This window comes from Lactuca sativa, chromosome 9 (assembly GCF_002870075.4).
Source record: "Lactuca sativa cultivar Salinas chromosome 9, Lsat_Salinas_v11, whole genome shotgun sequence".
NCBI lineage: Eukaryota > Viridiplantae > Streptophyta > Magnoliopsida > Asterales > Asteraceae > Lactuca > Lactuca sativa.
The window spans coordinates 80714127-80724771 of NC_056631.2; positions in this window are offsets into that span (position 1 = coordinate 80714127).

Below are 10645 nucleotides of genomic sequence, written 5' to 3' on the forward strand. Positions count from 1 at the left end.
AACCTATAACAAGTTCCAATTACCTATTTCTGGTTTCGTACTCACTTTATCCGGCCCGATACCTAGAACCGAATCAAAACCGGTTCCCTTATACCGGTTCAGTTTCTGGTGTTCAAATCCTTCAATTCCGGTTTCCGGGTTTTTCGGGTCCGGAGTAGAACCCACTTTCACCCCTAATTATGATTTTGGACTTATGGTTATGGTTACGGTTTCATCTAAAAGATATGTATGCTAAGTTGCTAACTTTAGATTTTGTTCAGGGATGCAATACAATAATAAATTTATTATTTAATTAGTTCCATCACATCGCAAAACACTGTAAAATACTTTTTAAGATATGCACATATATAACAACCAAGCCACATAACTCCACCCTTCATTAGTCATGTCGTTTTGAAAACATTTCATATAGTGATCAAACTAAGCATCCCATGCACATGATATCTTGTATGAACGAACCTTGTGTCACAAAAATACATGCAAATTTCTACAAAAATCGAACTGTTATCTACGGAAAATTTAATTTATTTGGTTATATAACATCAAACACAACTCTATTCATTTATCCCTCCACTAGCACCAAACCGAAAGTGGTACTTAATGGGCAAATCTTAAAGCAACAATTTGAATGTGAATTTTTAGTGAACTTCGCACCAATGTCTAAAGGCATCATTATTATGTTATTATAACGCATCCATGCACTTTTGCTTTATAACCAATAAAGCATTTTGTGGTGTAAAGTTTTCCCCCACATGTCATAGCAATACTCGTTTTGAGATGAAACCTCTTTTCATAATCCCATTTTTGTGGATTTCAGCTTCGAAAAGCAAAGCCCATGGCTCTAGCAAGTGGAGTGCACTAGAAGTTAGAATGTTCAAGTAACATGTCGAGGAAAGCAAGTGACCTTTACTCCATTGGCACAACTCTTAAATTGTGAGTTACATCCTTTTATTCATCAAGAACAATTTTGATAAGTAATATAATTAATATCACATTTTGGTCATAAACTCTCGTCAATTTATTCAAAAATAACAAATATTTTAAGTGCATTCTTGAACATTTTTATCTCGTTTTGATTATAATATTGTGACTTACAATAGCATGACAAACTTGTTATTTCCATCTACGCACACAAGTTTTGTTTAAATTCTGTCCACGTGTCGATGTCCGCATAGATTTTATTTATTTATTTTAACTCTTAACAACATATTTTTTTTTTGAATGACTAAATTTTATAAAAGCCAAAAACTCTAGCAAAAAGTTTGAAGGAAACAAATAGTTTAGTGAACATTAGAGTCAAACTCTCTAATTAATTTGTAACGTCCCAAAATTTAACCTAAAATATTCATTTAAAAAATTTAAGTGTTTATTCAGTTCATCACTTACGAAATCTTAGATAAAACCATTTAACTAAAAACATTTATTGAAGTATCATCAAAAGTTATCATGTGCACAAATCTCTCATGGATGCAATGCAATCGAACCTTACCCCTCATTTAATATAAGAAAAACATGAAAACATTTAAACCACAAACCGTAAGCACAAAGCTTAGTGAGTTTTCCTAAAATATCACATACAACATAACACAAATAAAAAACTATGGTTTATCAGCAACCCGGAGACTACCTGAAGTCTCAGTGGGAAAACAACATGTCATGTGGGTTATCGGCAACCCTGGAGACTACCTGAAGTCTTATTGGGCAGACAACACGCCTCGTGTGTTATCGGCAACCCTCAAAACTACCTAAAGTCTCAACACACATAGTAACACATATCACAGTACTAACAAAGTAATGTAAGAAGACTCACATTAGTCTGTTGATAGCTAGATAATCTTGCACACACAAGCAATTGGAGTAAGGACTCCTCATACTAAACACATCCACAACCAAACCCCAATTAACAATTAAGATAATAATTGTGACAACCCATAGAATATGTCATTGACCGCCGTTAAGATTTAACAATAGGACGTAAGAATAAAATAAAGACAACCTTGTAACCACCCGATATATTTTAATATATTCGAAAATTCCATCCTTAATTATGTCAATCTTAAGGCTAAAAAATAAGTGTGAAAAAAGTCATGTCACTTTGAGAGCATGTTAGCATACTTAGACTCCCTAAGATACCGTGATTCTAGAAATATAAATTCCGTAAGAATCCGACACAGTATGGGTGAGATATGACATTTATGGTAAATAAATATTTACCGCAATTAAAAAGTTACGATGACAAACACTACAAGAGATTGATTGACTTTTGGAGAAAGTCATCAACTAAACAATCGTAGTACTACTTAAAGTATGAATTATAAGGCAAAGAACGCCTAAAATGGACGTTATATGTGAGAGTTATGATTTTTATAAGATTATAATGGTAATAAAAACACATCAAAAAACGTAAGTCAAAACTACACAAAACGACCAAAAGGAAAGTCGTAGAGAATGACGAGACCTACATGGATATATAAGAGTTGTTGAGAACGAAGTTCACATGCCAGAGTTATGAAAATTTGAAGTTGAATTTTTACCATCACACACGCTCATGCACAGTGCGCGCACTAACACCCGATTACGTCGAGATACATGATGACATGGCATGCTGAGACGAGGACACATGACACCATCGTATGATTCACGCATATTTGCACGGTGCACACTCTAAACTTGCTATAAATATCAGGTCTCGGCAACTCATCTGCCTCACACCTTTCATCGATTCTCTCTCCATAGTGTTTTGTGTGCTATCACTCGGCCAACTCTCAAAGTGCTAACTTGTTGTTTCTACCTTACACCAATGTTTTCAAAACTCACATGTGAGCTTCACGGCCTCATTTTTCAGATTTTTCGGGGATGGGGGGATACATGTCTAAATTACAACTTTACATAGTTATCACTAATTATAGTTAGATAATTATGTCCATAACATTAGGATGATATTAGACCCGGTAGATACTCTGCCCAAACTTTGTAGCTAATATTATGCCTTCTTGTTATGCTAAACCAGTATGATAGATAAGATCATACCTAGTTGTTACGTTGGTCAGTTGCTAGGAAACGCTGAAACTCGTTATTATAGCCATCTTTGGATAAAGCTTAGTACATAGTGTTACTTTGCCCAGATTCTCAGCTACGCAAAACACACTATATATATATATATATATATATATATATATATATATATATATATATATATATATATATATATATATATATATATATATATATAAGTATATTGTACAAATACAACGCGAATAACAACTCGACCGACCAGGGGAGGCCCCCATGACAAAAGTTAGATGAGACACAATTCATCAGCACATTGAAAGATTTTTGGCTATCGTCCGGCCTATAATCGTTAATTCTTAAGTGAGAGAGAGATATGTAGAGATTTATATGTGATTAACACTCCCACCTATGGTTGGTAGCTACAACCCAATGACAAGTCGAAGCAGACATAACTTTCTAAACACAGCAACGTCTGATGAAGCGTCGTGGTATTTTCAAGATCAACAGCCATAGCTCGATTATAGGAACTCATCGTAACTTTGTCAAACTAAAACTACATATCATAATATACTACTAGGAACTAATCCAATTAAGTAGTGATAGTACACATAAACTCAAGGAAGCGAGTTTAGGTCAACCAACACCTAACTATCTTAGACTACCACTAGGAAGCTACCTATGGAAGTAATGGTAGTACTCAAAACTCAAGGAACTTAGTTTAGGATAAACAAAACAACTAAAATACTCACACACATTTTATAACAATAAAACCTGTGGACTCACCCACATTATGTTGATCTCTCAAGCCACATGTATTCTCAGGAGAATAAACTCATCTGAAGGAGGAGATAACCCTAGTGGTGCAACCTAGAACCTATGTACTTTTCTTTTGTAACCTACTTGTACCTTGAAATATTATTTAATATATTTTACATAATGAATAAATAGCTATGTTTTTAGCACATCTTGTGTATTATTCAACACATATATTGGCCTGAAATCCCAACATACTAAAGTCACATAGCTTGGCGCTTCCGTCGTCGGCTAGGGGATGGATCGTGGAGGTCAGCTTCCTCATCAGAGAAGGAGCGTATAGTACTTGATGACTCAGTCAATACCCTGAAGGATGGTGATGACTTGTAGCCCGATTATACACCTGCTGAGCACCCATCATAGTCAGCCCTTTCACCAGACTACACACCGGCTGGGCTAGAGCTTCTTAGTTCCGAGTACGAACCCGGCGAGGATGAGGAGGACACTACCACCTCACCAGAGACCTCACCACGCCGCCCCACTCCTTCACACCAGGATTACAGGACACCCAAAGGTACTCTGGTGAAGCAGACCCCAAGGAAGGTTGTTGTTATCCCCTCACAGAAGAGGACAACATCCCCACCAGCATCACTGCCGACAACAAAGAAATCTCGCGGAGACGTTGTTTAGATGCCCCATATATTAGCCTCGACATATGAAGAGGCTATCAACTTATGGTTCAAGGTAGGGGAGTCATCCACTGCACCTCATCTACCTCGGATACCCCTGTGGAGCGGGCCATCTCTCTTATGGTGCCTCGCACCGCCCATCACTTAGATTGTATTGGAGCGATGGACACAGATCTTTTTATTGAGGACGACCTTGATGCAACTCATAGAGAGGGTGTAGTAATTGGAGGATGAGAGAGACTTGATGGAGATGAGGACCTTACTCATGCAAGATCAACTGCAGGAGGACGAGAGGAGGCCTAGTTCCATCACCAGGTGCTAGATGAGGTGATTAGCCACACATATCGATTAGTTCTCCAGGTGGAGAGGACGGAGTCTCGAGTCTATCTTTTTCATGTTTGGCTAGGGTTTGTATATAGACAGTTAGTCCAGCTGATGGAACTTCTTATAGTGTAATGTGGTTTTTAGTGTTCTTCTGTTTTGTCCCTATCATGGTAGCTAGGAGGGATACAAATACTTTTCTTGTGGGTTAGGGTAGTAGGAAAAGCTTACATACGTATGTTTTGTAATCACAAAGCTTTTCCTACCTAACCACACCCTGTTTAGTAACTTCGGCATTATATATATATATATATATATATATATATATATATATATATATATATATATATAATACACACCTAGTTTCATGAAATATGTGTTGTTATTGTTGTTCCCATTAACATTAACACTAACACAACACAAATCAACCATGAGAGTACGAACTTGCTAATTCAGACAAATTAACTAATGTCTCGACACTAACTTCAGGAATCTAGAAATGGAAACCTCGAGAATTACCAGATCTAGTCAAGGTCTTTAAGCTGAGCAGGATGCTCAGTACGCATAAAGTAACCCACCCCTAGACCATGCAGTCGTTTAGGCAATGGTCAAACAGAGAATAGTGAAGGCACTAGCCGCACATGAAATCACTTGAACTATGGAACGAGAGGAGAAGGCTCCCAAATAAACGAAAAATTTGCACTAAGAGCATGCACCTACAACGATTTCATGAACTGCAAACCCAAGACGTTCTATGGGAACGAGGAAGTTGTAGCACTTACCAAGTGGATCGAGAAGATTGAGTCTGTTTTTGAGATTAGCTCTTGTATTGAGGAAAGCAAGGCAAAGTTTTCCGCTTACACATTTTCAAATGGGTATGTCATGGTGGAATGGCCACGTCAAGACTCTAGGCCTTGTCAATGTCAATGCTCTATCTTGGGACCAACTAAAACAAATGCTCATCGTGGAGTACTATCCTCGAGAGGATATGCAAAAACTAGAGAAGGAACTGTGGAACTTAACCATGAGTGACACCGACATCTCGACTTGCACCAACAGGTTCAACGAACTCGCTACCCTTTACCCAAAATTTGTGACCCCTAAGTACTAGAAAGTAGAAAGGTATATTTAGGTATTTGTTCAACCCGTCCAATGGTTGGTCACGACCTCTCGACCAACGACATACGATATTGCCAAAAGTTTGGCTTACATCTTGACTAAACAAGAAATAAGATGATGCATATGATGGGTTTTGAGCATAACATCAATCATATGGTGTTCATGCAACCCTAATTGCTTGGATTTAGTTTTTCTACTTTGAACATGCAATAAACTTCCAAGAGTTACAACCCTAGATCTAGCTTACAATTAATCATATTAACATAAAATAGGGTTTATATCTTACCTTTGATTGTTATATAGCAATAACAATCAATCCTTGGCTTCAGAAAGCTTAGTGCCTCAAGTGCTGCACCTCTAATGGAGTCACAAACACCACTAACCAACAAGATGAAGAATAGAAGAGAGGGGAGGCACCAAAAACGGCTGGAAACCCTAATCCAAGTGTTAGCCATGTTTTTGGTGCCTAAGGGCTCCTTATATACTTAGGCAATTAGGGTTATCAAGCTAGGAAACCCTAATTTGACTGCTTAAGCCCTAAGCAGCCCATGGACTCCCTCTTTTGAAGCCTTGGACGATTTATAATGGGTTTCCCCATAGAATTCGTCCACTCCACTTCTATGGAGTCCATAAGCCCATCTAGGTAATTATCTTATAATTACACAATAAGTCCCTTAAGTTTAATTAATCTCTTTTAGCCACAAAATTAATACTTAATTAATTCTTGACTAATATTAATTAAACATTATGATTTCTCCTTTAATATATTATTCTTAAAATATATTAATAAATCATAATTAAACCTTTCTCTCCCTAATTCATCCTATATATTGCTATGGTGAAGGCAACCCAAAAGGACCATGCTTATAATCGGGTCAAGTACATATCAAAATAGTTATGGACTTAGACACTAATCCAACAATCTCCCACTTGGATAAGTCTAATAACTATTTTTCGTATGACTTCAGAACCTGATCAGCAATCGTAGCTTTCAAAAGCCGATGTCAACTCTGATCTTATCAGATAGCGTGTCCTTTAGATAAGGGATTATATATTCCTTCATTCTTAAGATATCGTATAGACATAAGACATGAATTTTAATCATTCTCTCTATACTGTTTCCCGACTTCCGATTTATGATGACTGACAACAGACTACAATTGAACACATCAACTTAGTCTCGGCTTGGCCAAGCGCTTAGGTGTCATCACTAAATCATCGAAGGGCCCATAGATATCGCTTTTATCCCACTTTGGGTAAAAGGAATGGATAAACTTCGACTCATATGCTTGCTTGCATTCACTGATCGAATCACACACAACAATAAGTTTTATAACACCAAGTTACTGGTGTGTTTACTTATTATCAATGTGCAACCAACCAACAAATAACAACTCACACGTCTCGGTTTCAAGAATATACAATATTATCGTCTTACTAATCACCCGTGATAAAACCATGAAGTGATCTAAGTGAGTGTGGGTTTAATCCAATACTCTAATCTTGTCAAAGCACTCATGAACCCTACAACAAACTTGTGCTATGTCTAAACTCTTCAGACAATCCACAGAGTCTTCATGACAGTCTTCCTTCATACTTACTTCTAACGTATGACCGACTGTAGAGGTTCAAATAACCTAGTTATTCTGGAAGTCAAAACATGCAAACTGAAACACAACAATAATACTTAATCGTATATGGCCCCAAACTTGTGAGAGTAAATAAAACACTTCTATTTAACCACCATATTGATTACTCATTATTTATCATTTAATGTTTCGGATAATCAACTCATTACTTGAATTACAACAACAATTGTCTCATGCTCCAAGCATGCACACTTTGTTTCCTATGGTCCTTACTTTGTGAAATAGATCAATTGAAAAACTTTTCCAATGATGCTCATTTCACAATTCCCAATCCTTGTCATTAGTTTTAGAACACAAGGTTCTTGCCACTACTAGAATATGCTAGATTCTAACATTTTATGCAACGATCCTTTCGCAAAGTCATAGCACAAAAGTCACCAAGACTTGGCCAATAAAATTACAAAGTACTCTATCGGAAATTTTTACAAGACAATTCCATAGACATGAAGTCTCACATTCAAAGTACATTCCGTTGAACATCCTTCTTGTATAAAATTTTCTAATCTAGACATAGACTCTCAATATCCAACTCCCAATATGGAAACATTTCCATATTTGCCATATCAAAAATCATTCTTAATAGAATCTTATCTATTCATAATAATGTCGATATGGTCCATCCAATACCATACTTCCAACTACTCACAAGCGATCAATCCTTAGCGAACTTTGGATCGTCCTTTGATAGTTGTTTAATTCTTTTAGTCAAAACCGATTCCAGTCCTTTTTCCCTCTTAACGCGCTAGACATTTGGAAAATTTTAGAATGGTCAAATATTATAGCATTTGCAATTGATCCTATACCTGCAGCGTATGGGACACGATGCATAATGTCTTACATAAAGATATGATACTTTATCAATCTTTTGCCATAATATTTTATGTGTCACGTTCTCACAATTCGAACTATGAAGAGGTATGTCGTAATCATAATCAAAATTTAAGAACACACTATGTATCCTTTGAGTAAATTTATTAAAATTTCTCAATCTAGGCTTTAGATTTTGAAACGAAGTATAATATTGTCTCCCTTAATTATAGCAAAAAACAATTTTTCAACCCATGCAACTTTGCAAATTGAATCTTTGTTTTTCTATAATTAATATTGCTAACTTGAAATACTTGCCATAATAATCATACAAGTATAACACTTATGCTCCCACTATCATGATGATTATTATCATATAAGCATAACACTTATGCTCCCACTAGCTTTGACATGTATTCAGAAAACAGCCGAACTTCCAGAAAGCAATTCTTATTGAATTTCTGAAGTTCATATTTATAATACCAGATGCTTCGATAAGCCTTTATCTAAGCTTCTTAAACTTATACACCTTTGCCTTAGATAGCTCATATGTGTGTCTAAACAATTCAGAATTTATATCAATAAGTCCCAAATGTTAGACTAATTGCCAAATCTCACAATTCGAACTATGGAAAGGGATGTCGTAACCATAATCGAATTTAAAAATACAATTCTCACAATTGTTGTCTTCTTAAAATCTCTCTTAGTGAAAGCATTTCCTCACAGTCATTTTCATGAAGGAGGGAATCTTATGACACTTAGATTTTATGGTGTATGTGTTCCTATCCATGTGAATTTGTCAAAACCAAGTTTGCGACAAATCCAAACTCATATGGATTGAACTTTCTTGATTTCTAGCCTTATGGTAACACGAGTGCCCACCATGTTTTCCAAGTAGTTTAGCAACTTATCCTTACATATCAATGTACTTTCCATTGATCAAGGTACTTTGTCTTTATACATTCAAATGAGAACTCATAGAACCCACATGCATAATTAACTCAATTGGAATGGCACAAAAAAAAATAATGTCAACACGATAGGTTGTAAACCTCAAGTCGTGTGCTAGTGATGATTAATAAGGTATTCTTGATTTGTTCTTGAAACCTTTTTCAAGATCATTAAAACTCCCACTGACCTCTTGACATATATGATTCTCTTGTCAGGAAACTTTCCTAGACAAAACAAATATTCAAGAGTTAGTGTAGTTCTTATCAAGACCAAACACTTCACATAATTGGTTCTAGTTAGTCTTTGTCTTATCAGAGACAGCACAACTTACCAATTTCAAATGTGCAAGAATAAGAAAACTTTTCCAAATTCCATATTTGTTGAGTGTTATAAACCTACAAAAGACATGTCACTCAATTCGTAATCTTAGAGTATGACACTAAGATTCGATATCGGAGTGAAGTATGATTGACTTTTTGATTTAACCATTTCCACAATTCCTGATTCCTCTTCTTAGACATACAAATGTACTAAGACTCACTTAGAGGACCAATTAAGATATGGTTCTTAATCATTAAGACTTTATCATAAAACACAATAAAAGGTACTCTCCCTTCTTCTTAGAACAGAGAAACTTTTATCTTTCTGCCTTCTTGATTCTTCTTATTTGTTCTGCCATTCATTGAAACCTATTCAATTAACTCAGAATTACACTTAATCTTATAAGTATAATCATATTTACTGAACTTCAGTAAATCATGACTAATATCTTTATCACTTTTGTGGTGGACTTGATCAACGCACAACCTAGTTTACTCGATTTCCTAATCCTTCACTTGACACTTTGTCAAAGAATTAGTCTAATTTCCAAATATGAAGTCTCTCATTCATCACGCAACCAAGTTGTATTATTCCAAGTTTCTGTCCAATTGAAACTTGGGCGATGAGAAACTCTCCTTATTTGGTAAATTCTTGACATTTCCACAAATAACATAATTAAGAATCAATCCATTATTGCTAATAATAGAAACCTTTAAACATCAATTTTTCATACACGCCTTTGCAAGGATAAATAAATAAGATAAAATCAAAATTCATTTTATTGCGGAAAAAATTTGTCCTTACAATGCAATTCAATTGAAAAACTATGTTATTACATATATCTTAGCAATCTATTCTAACTCCAAGAAGTAGTTCAAGAATCTAATCTTCAAGCAATGTGATCGAAATCCATTTCTTCACGATTAGATTTAGCTCATTTCTTCCCTTAAGCTCCCTCTCTTTTCTTCGATCCTACAAGACATCAAAATGTAATCTTATCACATCATGTATTAAGAATCTACA